The sequence below is a fragment of the Tiliqua scincoides genome, chromosome 2 (genome assembly GCF_035046505.1).
Source record: "Tiliqua scincoides isolate rTilSci1 chromosome 2, rTilSci1.hap2, whole genome shotgun sequence".
Lineage (NCBI taxonomy): Eukaryota > Metazoa > Chordata > Lepidosauria > Squamata > Scincidae > Tiliqua > Tiliqua scincoides.
Genome location: NC_089822.1, coordinates 141,616,651 through 141,630,692, shown reverse-complemented (window position 1 = coordinate 141,630,692; position 14,042 = coordinate 141,616,651). Strand labels below are relative to the sequence as shown.

The following is a 14,042-nucleotide window of genomic DNA, read 5'->3' as shown; positions in this document are numbered from 1 at the left end:
AGGGAGTTGGCCGTGTCATCATGAAACTGCCCCACATACCACCAAGTGGAAGTAATTATACCATAGTCATGCCAACAGCAGCAAGTGTTCCATGCTTCCCGATTGTTTAAAGGGGCCGCACAAGAAAGGAGAGAGGTAAGGAGGTATGAGGCAGGCTTGCTGCCTTCTGCACTGTGAGTTTTGGCACTGGCAACAAATCACCCTCTACTGTCCTGAGTTCGCCTATCTCAGCCCTGCTGGAAGTGGAGATGACGGGGGAGGTGCTGTGCACTAGTGGGCAAGATGCGGCCCTTTGAAAAAGGCATGGTTTGGAGAAGAGGAGAGCAGAACTAAGCCACAACTGTGGGGCAAGCTGCTCTCTTCAGTGCACAGCTCTCATCTCCCATGGCAGTGAAGGTACCTGCAAAAGGTGGTAGTGTACTTACGAACAAATAAATAAAAAGCTGAAAAGCCCTGCTCTAGAGTTGTTTTCATCATTCAGCTCATGTGTAAAACTGTCAGTAACCAGGTCCTGCTAGCTCCCAAGGTTTTAAAAAGAAAATACCTAGGGTCTTTAGAATCTAAAAGTACAACCCTATGCATGTCTACTCAGAAGTAAGTCCTATTGTGTCTAATGGGACTCACTCCACAACAGTGTGTACATATAGGATTATAGCCTAAGCGTCCCTAAGTGTGTATAGGTATACACATAAAAAACCTGGCTGATGTTTTTTTCATTTTACCCTAGTCCAGAGTTTCTCAACCAGTGGTACAGGTACCACCAGTGGTACTTGAGGTGGTATCTGGTGGTATTCGCAGGACCAGTGGACACCTGCTGGACACCTGCTGCCTGGCAACGAGACCAGGAACATGATGCAACGAACAGTGGTAGGAGGCTCGGCAGGCAGAGCTCCAAAGCATGCTTTTCTGCACTCAAAAAAGCCCTCCCATCCAACCTGAGCCTCTTACTGGTGTTTATCACATCCCATCTGTCCTCCCAACCCAGAAGTAACTGGTGATGATGTCATTGCCAGTTACTTCCAATGGTACTTCGAACAGGTGGACCATGTGAAGAGGTACAGCAGAGGATAAACCTTGTATTACTGCTGTCTTTGGCTGTTCATTAATTTTTTTAATTGTAATTTTTACTCATTTTAATTTAACTTTGTTTTTACTGTTAGTCACTCTGATTGGCCATTGTGACCCAAAAATACAAGCAAACAATTGATTTAACTCTAAAGCCTATACCCAACTTAATAATGATAACTTTAAAAAAAAATTAAAGCCCTTTGCTTTTCTTAACAGTGACCACAAATGATACAACATTCATTCAAAACAGAACATACAGGGACAGAAATCCCTGATATATAAAACTAATGTATGTGGACACATCATGTCCATGTAAACACAATGCATGCAGATGCAGCTAAATATTTCAAACTCATCAAAACACATTTAAATAGCAGCCCACAGGTGTACCCTACAAGGTTGGAAGTAGATCCAGATAGGCCAACCAAGTAGTTAAGATAGATGAGAGGACAGGGAGGAAATATCATGCTGCTCTCGCTGCAACCATCACCAGTAAATAATTGGCCACAGCACTTCTCCCAAGCTCTAAGTCTATGCTGCCGCATTGGAGACCAGTAGAGCTTGGCAGCCTAGCTAAACCCTGAGCCAACTGCCTTCCCTTCCCTTCATCCGAGTCCCATAAACACCCAGCAGGAAAAGAGAGAAAGAGTGCACACTTATTTATTGAGAGCCAGGGCCTCTCTGCTAGAGAATTTTGACAGTTTTTGCCCAGGTTCCCGTCTAAGCCTTTGAAAGTCTCACTGTCTCTCACGACTTCCTTTATTTAGTAACTATTATTTGGGAAGAAAAAAAGAGTTTTAATCCTCATGGTATTTTATGCATCATGATCTAAAACAGGGGTGCCCAAACCCCGGCCCAGGGGCCACTTGCGGCCCTCGGTGAGCTCCCAGTCTCCAATGAGCCTCTGGCCCTCCGGAGACTTGCTGGAGCCCATGCTGGCCTGACGCAACTGCTCTCAGCATGAGGACGACTGTTTGACTTCTCTCCTGAGCTGTGGGATGAGGGCTCTCTCCACTACCTTCAGAGCCAAACCTGATTGTGAGAGAGCAGTGAGCAGGAAGATTATTAAACTCTGCATCAACTGCACTGTTGAGTAATCAAGTGCAATTTCTCTGTTAGGTCTATATCTAGCATGGTCTGCGATTCTACCCCCGGCAGGCCTCCCAGTCGGCAGCACTCCTGCATCTCTGATGCCTCTAGTTCAAGATAGGCTCTGCTCCTTGCCCTAGCTCTCCTGTGCAGCTGGGATGGACCAGTGTTCTCCCTCCTAGGGGCCTCTCCAGTGTGTTGGGGTGGCACTGGCTGTGGTTGAGATGCTAGGGGCTGGCTGGGCAAACCAAGCCACACTGGAACTACTAAGAAGGGGGATTCTCAGGTAAGCTCAAAACTCCCCATTTCATGTGCATCTTCAATTTGCAGGAACAGCCACGATTCATGTTCAGATCTTCAGGATCCTTTACCTTGCCTTCCTCCACCTATACCATCTGAGTTCTCAGGTTCTTCACCCATCTTTCCTCTCCACCTTGCTACCCTTCTCCCACAATATCTAGTACACTTTTAAAATTCATGTTCAGCTATGCTAAAATGAACCATATGGATTTTCTGCCTTACAAGGCTTCCATGAACCTTGAATTAAATGAAGAAAAGGACATTCTAATTCTGAAGACATTATTTTGTCACCTGTTACAAAGCAGCTCTGTACACTGTGTTTTCAGTTCTGTATCTTCAGTGGCAGCTGAGCTACGTTCTATGTGACCCACCTGAAATTGGCTCACAACCCACTTAGTAGGTCCCAACCAACGGTTTGAGAAACACTGCTAGAGGCTTATGGTGTTTTGTAATATTTGATTTACTTACAAATCTATCACAGGCGGAGCCAAGTAGCACATTCATTTCTATCAGGCAACAGATCTGCTATCTAATATCTGATCCCCCAAAAAGAAACACTCTTTGCATCCCAAGATGCCTTGAGTCAGCTCTCAGTTCCCTGTTTCTTCCATGCTGCTTTTGTACCTGCATACACACACCTTCTTCAACACGTTCTTCAACATGAAGCTCCAACATAGAGTCTCTTGGAGATCAAAGCACTGGCACCAGCTCGACCTGATTCTCACCAGATGCTCCAGCCTTCCCAGCATCAAGATCACACACAGTTATCAGGGTGCTGCCTGCGACACTGACCACTCCCTGGTGTGCAGCAGAGTGAAACTGCAAACAAAGCGACTGTACCACACAAAAAAGGAAGGAAGACCTCAAATTGATACCAGCAAGACCCAGGATCAGAGAAAAGTAGAGGAATTTGCACAAGCACTTGAGGAATCTCTTCCAGGTCCGGCCGACGCATCCAACAGATGGGAACATTTCAAGAATGCCGTTTACAACAACACCTTGTCCATATTTGGCAAGAAGACCAACAAGACGGCAGACTGGTTTGAAGCCCACTCTGAGGAGCTGACACCAGTCACTGAGGAAAAGAGGAGAGCTCAAGCAGCATACAAGGCCTGTCCCAGTGAGCGCAACCTGCAGGTCCTCCGAGCTGCTCGCAGCAAAGTCCAGCAGACTGCCAGGAGATGTGCTAACGACTACTGGCTCCAGCTGTGCTCCCAGATACAGATAGCAGCTGACACGGGCAACATCAAGGGGATGTATGACGGTATCAAGCAGGCCCTAGGTCCAACGCAGAAGGAAATTGCCCCTCTGAAGTCTGCCACAAGTGAGGTCATCCAGGATCGGGCGCAGCAGATGGAACACTGGGTGCAGCACTAAGCTATATTCCAGAGAAAATGTAGTTACCGAAGAAGCACTGAACAACATTGAGTGCCTGCCTGTGTTGGAGGAGCTTGACAGTGAACCAACCCTAGAAGAACTTCACGTGGCCCTGGACTCCCTTGCCTTTGGCAAGGCACCAGGAAAAGACAGCATCCCTGCTGAAGTCCTAAAGTGCTGCAAAGAGATCATTGTCACTGAGCTGCATGAAATCCTCTGTCTCTGCTGGAGAGAAGGTGGAGTACCTCAAGACATGAGGGATGCAAACATCATCACACTGTACAAGAACAAAGGTGACAGGGGTGACTGCAACAACTACCGTGGCATCTCTTTCCTTAGCGTTGTAGGAAAGTTGTTTGCCCGAGTTGCACTAAAGAGGCTCCAGGTACTTGCAGAGAGTGTTTATCCAGAATCGCAGTGCGGATTCCGAGCCAACAGGTCCACCACTGATATGGTATTCTCCCTTAGACAACTGCTGGAGAAATGCAGGGAACGACAGCCACTCTTTACAGCTTTTTTAGATCTCACGAAGGCTTTCGACCTGGTCAGCAGGGATGGCCTCTTCAAGATTCTCCCCAAGATGGGATGTCCACCCAGGCTCCTCAGCATCATCAGATCTTTCCACAAGGACGTGAAGGGCACTGTTGTCTTCGATGGCTCCACATCAGACCCCTTTGACATCCGAAGCGGAGTGAAGCAGGGCTATGTTCTTGCACCAACCTTGTTTGGGATTTTCTTCGCTGTCCTGCTGAAGCATGCCTTTGGAACTGCAACAGAAGACATCTATCTCCGGAACAGATCAGATGGAAAGCTCTTCAATCTATCCAGACTGAGAGCAAAGTCCAAAGTCCAGCTGAAATGTCTGCGTGACTTCCTCTTTGGTGACGATGCACTACCCACTCTGCCAAAGATCACCAGCAGCTCATGGATCGTTTTAGCAAGGCCTGCCAAGATTTTGGACTGACAATCAGCCTGAAGAAAACACAGGTCATGGTTCAGGATGTGGACTCACCTCCCTGCATTACAATCTCTGCGCATGAACTGGAGGTTGTCCATGACTTTGTGTACCTTGGCTCAACGATCTCCGACACTCATTCTCTCGATACCGAGCTAAACAAGCACATCGGTAAAGCAGCTACCACGTTTTCCAGACTCACAAAGAGAGTCTGGTCCAACAAGAAGCTGACGGAACATACCAAGATCCAGGTCTACAGAGCTTGCGTCCTGAGTACACTTCTGTACTGCAGCGAGTCATGGACTCTTCGCTCACAACAGGAGAGGAAACTGAACGCTTTCCACATGCGCTGCCTCCGACGCATTCTCAGCATCACCTGGCAGGACAAAGTTCCAAACAACACAGTCCTGGAACGTGCTGGAATCCCTAGCATGTATGCACTGCAGAAACAGAGATGCCTGCGTTGGCTCGGTCATGTTGTGAGAATGGATGATGGGCAGATCCCAAAGGATCTCCTCTATGGAGAACTCGTGCAAGGAAAGCGCCCTACAGGTAGACCACAGCTGCGATACAAGGACATCTACAAGAGGGATCTGAAGGCCTTAGGAATGGACCTCAACAAGTGGGAAACCCTGGCCTCTGAGCGGCCCGCTTGGAGGCAGGCTGTGCAGCATGGCCTTTCCCAGTTTGAAGAGACACTTGGCCAACAGACTGAGGCAAAGAGGCAAAGAAGGAAGGCCCATAGCCAGGGAGACAGACCACGGACAGACTGCACTTGCTCCCAGTGTGGAAGGGATTGTCACTCCCGAATTGGCCTTTTCAGCCACACTAAACACTGTTCCAGAACCACCATTCAGAGCGCAATACCATAGTCTTTTGAGACTGAAGGTTGCCAACACACACACCTTACTTCAGCTCCATGGCTGGAAGGAACGTGGAATATATCCCTTCCCCAAGTGTTGATGGTTTTCTCCATCCCCAAGGAATCTTACCCAAAGACGTTCTCCTAACAGTTAATTCCCATTTTAGAGACATTAACATTTAAAGACATTAACCAGGGAGAACGGCATGGTGCTTTGCCCTGAATAGGTGGGAAGATGGGATGCTGGAAAGGGGGGAGGATTGTGTGATTGGAGAAGGATCCAAGTCTGTTCTGCTTTGACTTTCAAGCTTGAATGTTTGAATTCCGACATCACAAGGATGCTGTGTAATGGGTCCTTTGGCTGATCGCAGCTTAGGTTTGAAGCCCAAACTTATGACATTACTCCTGGCCATGACATCACTTCCTGTAGATTCCAACAGACTGCCATTCTAAAAAGTGGGTCCCAACGCTTGAGTTTGAGAACCACTGCTCTACAGTTCTCTCTTCTCCAAAGGAAGCCAAACCCACTTTCTCCATGCCTAGGGGAACTATCAACAGCATGACACCATCACTACCTCAATCTTCTTAACTTATTAGTTTGTTTCTGGGCTCAGTTCAAGGTACTGGTACTGACCTTTAAAGTCCTAAATTACTTGGGGTGGGCCAACTTTTGGAATGTCAGCTCCCATACAAGCTCCTCACACCCATAAATCATCTAGGGACGCCTGACTCTATGTGCCACTCCCTTTGGCAAGTTGTTTAGAGGCTACAAAAAGCAGGCCCTTTCTTGTGCTGAAGCACCACACCAAGCCTCTCTCCCTCTGTGAAGCTCAGTCCTTGATTACCTTCCAAAGAATAGCAAACGGCCTGCTTCTTCAGAGGATGCTTGGCACGGTGATATGCTGCTATTTCAAATGCACTGATTTTAATCTCAATTGAGCACATTTTCATGGTGTTTTAACTGATATTTTTAATTGGCTTTTAACCCTGTTCAGTTCTAAAAATAGTTCTGTGTTTTTAAGAGAAAGGTAGGCAAGAAATATATTTAATATAAAGAAATAAAATAAACAGCTAAATTCCCAGAGAACATGTCCAATTTGCAGTACTGCTACCTACACACATTTTTACAGCACCCCGATGTGTCATACCTAAACTTTTTTGATGCATGGTCACACAGCACAAAGATGTACTTACATTAGTTTCCAGATATTATCAGAAAAATTGAATGGGACAGGAACATTAAGGAGCCATAACCCGCCAATGAGAAACAGTAAACTAACTAGTACAGGCCATAGTAAACACTCATATCCTTTATTCTGAGATAATGAACTATAGGCTGTGCAGTGAATCCATGGGTCCATGTGCATTGGATGTTCACAGATGCTCAACCAACCTTCACAATTTCAACAGTGCTGCACATCTGTCTCAATTACAGATGAGTGCAATTGCAATAGTGGTGTCTGCACCAATACAGGAATTATATGGGTGCAAAACGCTCCAGCACATCATCATGCATAGGCAGCGGTTTTTGGCAAACTTCTGGACCTCCTGCCCACCTGTGGTACCAAAAGTGTAGATGCTGGATTTTCTTTCACCAGGGAAAGGATTTACCAAGAGCATGAAAATCTCCCTTTAACATTGTCAATGAATGTCCTACCCATTGCTTTTCAAGCACAGTTTGCCATTTTAAAATGACAAAATCTTATAGAATTTCACGTACATTAATACAGCTATTTTCAACCTTTTTCAACACATAGCACACTGACAAGGCACTGAAGTTGTCAAGGCACACCATAAGTATTTTGACAGTTGATAAGGCACATTGCTCTGTCAGTAGGGGGCTCACATACCCCAGTGGCCCTACTAATAAATGGCCCTCTCTGAAACTTCCATAGCGCACCTGCAGACCATTCATGGCACAACAGCTGAAAATCGCTGCATTAAAGACTAGCACTATCTCTTTATAATGCCTACTGCTGGCAGCTTCTCAATGGGATACTTACTGCAGTTTTGAATAATAACAATAAAGTGCACTGATGAACTTTTTTGGTGGGTCCTTCCAGAACTCCCACAGAATTTTGCAAAAAGGTCTTAGGTTCAGGATTTAGTAATTAGGAAATTAAGATGTACTCTTAAGAGTTGGCACAGATCAAAGCCACCTGAGACAGGGCAGAGTAAAACTCCCAATCAGCATATGTCGTAAATAAATCTTTTTTTTTTTCTTTTCTTTTATGCTGCATATTAACTGCCTATGGAAACTGTGTGATGTTGGAAATACGTTGGCATTCCAATGGCAGATACATATCTATCTCTTCAACCTTTCCCCATCCTGACAGTGACAGACCATGTAAGACACAAGACAGAGGTATGGCATGTTTCCATAACTTAACAGCCAAATCATAAGGCAGAAAAGGTCTTCCAGGTTTTATTCTGGTGTACATTTATTATGGATCTTTGTAAGCCACCTTGGGCTTTGGCATGGGAAAGGCAGGGTACACATTTTTCAAATAAATAAAATAAATTTCTGGATCCAGTATAGCAGGGGAAAGAAAGGTAGAGGCTGGAAGAAAGGATTCTGAGGTTTTATTCCCTGTGCTGCTAATGACTTGTTTTGTACTAAAGTATGTTCTCTGTTTAAACAGGCTGTTTCAAGACAGCACAGTTCTTGTCCCTTTCTCTTGCAAAAGAACTGGGTCAGAATCTCATCTCCCAAGACCCTCACACAGGATCCTTCTGCCTCACAGAAGCATGAGACAGGTCCTGTGATCTGCAATCCAAACACGTAAAAAGACAAGAAAATTAGCCAGGACTCCTTTTCAATGCCTTTCTTTTTTCCAGTGACCACCCAGCATTCTCCTAGCAAGTGGAGTCCTCGATAAATAGCACAAGCCATCCATTCAAAGGATATTGCTCTTTTTGCTTCACACTAGCCCCAGATGCAGCTTTGTCATCAGGCAGACACTGGTGCTTCTTAGGATATGGCTACATTTTCTGTGCCTAAAACTGGCTTTGAACGGAGAGAATTTGAATCTCCGACAGGGAAAACTTAAAATCACATTGATACTCACATATTTTGCATAAGAGGAACCCCTCATCCCCTCCGATGTTGTGCTGTTTACTCTTCTCCCGATATGTTATCTTTCCCCTTAGCACAGCCTTGCAAATAAATACAAGAAACAGAGAGTTCTGAAGAGAGATGAGGGTTGTTTGAGAGAGGCATCCCTTCTCATAGAGAAGAAACATGTTTCACTTATCCCACAGTCCTCTCTGGTCAAACAGGTTTTTAAACAATACAGAAACCTGCAAAATCTGTTTACAAAGGCAAACAATGGATGAATGTAGACATCATCCACAGCAATCCCTCCTGCAAGCTGTTTTCTGCTCTTGGGGGGGGGGGAGAGAAATCTTTTGCAATGGCTGCTTTCCCTCCTCCTACTCTGCTCAGCCACCTCCTCTCCCACAGCCACTTGTGCTGCCCCTTTTCCTTCTCTGTATCCCAGGCAGAACACCGGACAGCCCTGCAACTGCTGTTCCAGTCCAGGGCTCTGTCAGCAAATGCAGCAGCACAGTGGCAGAGGGTGTGGCAGTGTCATCAGACTAGCATGGTTTCAATGGGCTGGTGGAGGAAAGTAGTATGTCCTTATCAGGGACAACTGCTATGAACAACAAAGAAGCAGAAGAGTTGTAAATTGCATTTCTGCCCTAGCACTTTCAAGAGGAAATGGGATTTAAGAGAAATCTGGGTAGGATTATTTTTCGACAGATATTCCTGAGGTTTTGCCAAGCCCTCCTTCAACTATTTACCCCTCTCCGATAAACCTTAGGAAACGCATGCCACCACTGAAGCCTCCAGAATGCTCTGCTGCCTAACCTAACGAAGATATACTCAGTGCCCTACTTTGCATTTCTCTGGTTGTTCCTGTTTGCCCCAACCAAGTATTTTCAGCCTCTTTTGTGGTCCCATAAGAAGGTCAAACCGCTGCAATTTTCCCTTTGCATCCTCCCACTGCCCTCCCTATAAATTCTCTCTCTTATGTGTTGCACAGTACAAAAAATGCTGTTATTCAATATAACAGGTTGTGTCTGCACAAATTAATCACGTTCCAGTCCGACAGTTACAAACTGCAGCCCAGCAAGAACACTTTCCCTGAGAAACCTCACTTCCAGTGATAGGATCCATTACCCAAAGAGTAAGCATGTCTCAAAGATCAGCTGTAATTCAAAAGCAAACACCCCTGCTTCCTTTGTAGATCCCTCTGTGGACATTGCACAATTTAACAGGGAAAATAACTTTTGCTTGCATGCTGAGAAAACAATGACAGTTGACAACACCTGCTGTAGCTACCTCTGCTGACGGAGACATGAGCAGGGCCCTTATTCCAGCTGTACATCCAAGATAAAGGTGCATCTCAACTCTGTCTAAAGTGAAATGCAGAAGCAGCTGCACTGAATACATCCTAGTGATAGCTACAGCAAAATTCTGCAACTAGGAATAGTTCTACAACTCACTGCAGGACAATTGCTGCAATGAAAAGAAATTATGCATATGCCCATGTGTTCTCTTAGCCTTATACAGTACAATTTTTTTTCAGCTTCCATGAGTCCATTTATCAAACAACACATTAAACGGTGGTCCAGGACTCTGTTGTTTTTGCTGCAAAAGACTACAGCTGCTTCTCTAGGATGAAATTGTCTAGCAATATTTTGTCAAGGAATGGAGAGACTGGAAGGTCATGCACACATTTCCAAATTTTCTTCTACAATAAAGGCTAGACATTTAAAAAACCAAACAAGACATTAATGCCAAGACTCTCAAGATACCATAAAGGAATGGTCCATAAACTATGTCAAAATTTTAGGAGTGCTTATCATTTTTTACCTCCCCCAACGTAAAACTATTTTTAAAATCCTCCTTTCGATGTAACCAGGCTACCCTCTACTCCCCAATCCACCCCCTTGATGCCTGCTTTATGGATTGTTCCACACCACAATGAATAGCAGAATCCACACAGAGCGTTGCAAAACCAAGGACGCACAAAATATTTACAGGCTTTGCTGTATCTCCTATTTACTTTGAGATAAAATTGTCTCTTACGGATTAGCACCTGGTTTGTTTTTCCTAGTTAATTCCTGGCCAGGAAGACTATTTATATTCCTAAATTAAAAATAACTTCATTGAAAGGTTATAAAGGCCTGTGATATTTGCCTTAGAATGGGGCCCTGATCTCTTGAGTAAATGTGTACTTTGGCATGCGCAGATGTGTGCGTGCTGTAGCTAGGCCCTTGGACAAAAGAAAATATACAGATGCTATTTGGGTACCATGGGCCAAAGAGACAAGACGTTGGGAGATTCGTGATCAGATTTTTTTTTAAGTTCAAAGTCAGCTTAGAACCACTCTCCAAATCAAATCATAGAACATTACTAGGGGAACCCTTTCTACCTATGTTCCTGCCATTTTCCTTATCTAAATTGCCCGTTCTAAAGTTATTTTCACCCAGAGTGAAAACCATACTTGTATGTTTTGTCCTGCAGGATAAATAGCTTAAGCCAGTGGTTCTCAGTGGCTTTAGCACTGGAACCCACTTTTTAGAATGAGAATCTGTCAAGACCCACCGGAAGTGATGTCATTACCAGAAGTGACATCATCAAGCAGGAAGATTTTTAATAATCCTAGGCTGCAATCCTGCCCACACTTACCCAGGAGTAAGTCTCATTGACCATTATTGTTAAAAGCATATACGCGTACATAGCTTGTTAAAAGTACAGATCTGCAACATTTCCCCACATGCTGTCACATACTATTGTAGCATCAAGTCTAATATACTAAAGATAAAATAGTGAAATGAATGGGGACCCACCTGAAATTGGTTTGCGACCCACCTAAGTGGGTCCTAACCCAAGGTTTGAGATACACTGTTTTAAGCAGAGATGCAACTTAAATTGGGAAAATGGAATTGAGGGAAAGTGTTAAGCACCCTCACTCCAAATCCCAGGTTTAATTTTTACTTTTTATTACTTCTTGTTGCACAGGTTAAATGCAAGGCCAGTGGCAAAAATACTAATGTCATTATAGGCAGCAAACAAAATGCTCATATCCATTACATGTCCAAACTCCCCTGATTTCTAAATCTGCATGTTAAAATGTCCTACAGCAAATTCAAATTTTTCCCATTTGAGAGTAAGAACTTCCAAAAACATTGAAAAGAACCAGAGCAGGTGCAAAGCACTAGAAACAGCCTTGGCTTTCTTTAGAAAATGGAAGTCTTGTTCTCCTTATTGGGACATCCATACAAACTCTTGCAAAAGAAATGTAAGCTGACAATGAGAGGTGCAAAAACATGAGGAATGAAATGAGGAGCCCATGGATCATCTAACAAAAATATATGTTGTTCTTTAAATCAACCTCCATGCAGGAGAACTAGAAGGCAACCAATGTAATATGGATATTTCAAAAGGGATCTGGGAGATCTGGGAAACTACAAGCTGCTCAGTTTAACCTCTGGTAAACTAGTCAAAAGCATAAGTTAAAATTATGAAGTATATAGAAGAGCCTTGCTGAAGAAGAATCAGCATGGTTTCTGAAAAGCAAGGCCCTTAGACTTGTATAGGTAGGGCCATATTTGGCATATAGTATTGTGTACAGTTCTGGCCACCACACACAAGAAAGATACCTTAGAGCTGGAAAAGATGCAAAAGAGAGCAACCAAAATATCAGAAGGCTAGAGCACCTTCATTATGAGGAAAGGCTATAGCATTTGGGGCTTTTTAGCTTGGAAAAGAGGCAATTAAGGGAAGGACACACGATTGATTCTTATAAATTATGCATGGTGTGGAGACACCATGGCAAGAGAGTACGCCTTTTTCTCCTTTTTGTGGGTTTCCTCGAAGCAGTCGGTGGACCATTGCAAGAAACAGAATTCTGACTAGAAGGAACTTTAGGTCTGATTCAGCCAGGCTTTTCTTACAACCACTCAGCAACACCTTACTCCCTGAGCCATTGGAGCAACTCTCATACAGAGGGAGTAATTGCCCTTCTCTCCACAGTGCACAGCACCATTCAGATGATGACCAAAGAAGATACTGTTGCTCATCTGCCCAGCTAGACAAAGTGATCTGTGGAAACAACAGTGACTTATCTGGTCCTCTATCGCAGTTGCTACAAGCTTGGTTTCTCTAGGCAGCTTACCACAAGTATTCACACAGACCACCTCCCACTGCCCCCTGAATTGCCATCTTTGGGACCTGACCACCTGTCTGACCTAATGATATACCTGCCTCTGCTCCTGCCCCAGATCTCCATTCACCACGATGAACCTCAACTTGCGTGTGACCTTCCTTGGATACAAGCCTATTCGTTCCAGAACCAAACCTGAACTCCACTGCTGGTCTCTGAACCTGGCTGAGGCTTGATAGCATAATGCACCTACTGTAGTTTAACAAGTACTGTGCTGTTAAATTAGTTACAGTGACATGCCAGATGCAAATGCATACAAACACTGACTGGGAGCTCATATGGGTACGCTGACTCCAAGACCTGTCATATGGCTACTGCATGCCCAGGATGTCACATGAATAGGTACTAGGTGAAAATGGCATGCAAATTATCTCACTCTAATGTGCACTTACAATATGGAGATGAATTGTAGCCTTCCATCTCATTATATTTCCAGTTGTGCCCCTTAGTGGTAAATAAGAACAGCCATAGTTCAGTAGTAGAATATGTGCTTGGCATGAAAAAGATTCAACCCCTGGCATCTCCAGATTTTTCACACTTGGAAAAAGACCACTGTCCAAAGCCCCAGGGAGCAGCCAGTGCTGTAAATACTGATTCGGTGGACCAGTTATTTGACTGGGTATAAGGTACTGTGCATGTGTAAGATTCCTGCCCCAACCTATGGATTAGAAAATGGATTATTAACCCCATATGAATTAGCCCCATATCTATGGCTTCTCCACCAATGTACCCACACATCTTACTTTGGCATCTGTTTCTTAATTCTGACTCCCTCTGTAAAGTCAAACTTCTTTCTCAATCTTTCCAAAAGGTAGGAGGAAGATTGTTTCCCCAAACTTGTGAAATGGCTGGAGGAATTGGAAATGTGATGAAAATTATTGAGTGAAGAGCCCTAAGCCTATATGCTTTCAATCACCAGATGTTAGTTCAGTAAGAAGTATCACCTTACTCACTTTGAGTGCTTTATATTCTCAGAGAAATGCAGCAGTAACATTCTATACCAAACTAGATATTGCTCTTGGCATAACACCATTGTGCTAATAGCTAAAAAAAGATTAAGTACTTGGCTAGCACAAGAGAGGATTTTTTAAATAGTACAAAACAGAAGAACAAGATGAAAAATTCACTGTCACAGAGAGTTGATGAACTGCCCTTT

The 14,042-nt window shown here is 44.2% G+C and overlaps 1 protein-coding gene across 2 annotated transcripts in view; it reads right to left on the bottom strand.

Annotated features, from left to right (window-relative positions):
• DGKA (diacylglycerol kinase alpha) overlaps positions 1–14,042 on the bottom strand; it is a 57,295-nt gene that overhangs the window by 39,293 nt on the left and 3,960 nt on the right. The window contains exon 1 of one of the 2 annotated variants that reach the window (XM_066614199.1): positions 8,720–8,766. The exons of the other annotated variant lie outside the window; for it this stretch is intronic. The gene's annotated coding sequence lies outside the window, so the exon portion shown is untranslated. Of the gene's footprint in view, positions 1–8,719; positions 8,767–14,042 lie in introns of those variants that run through there. 2 annotated transcript variants of the gene reach the window in all.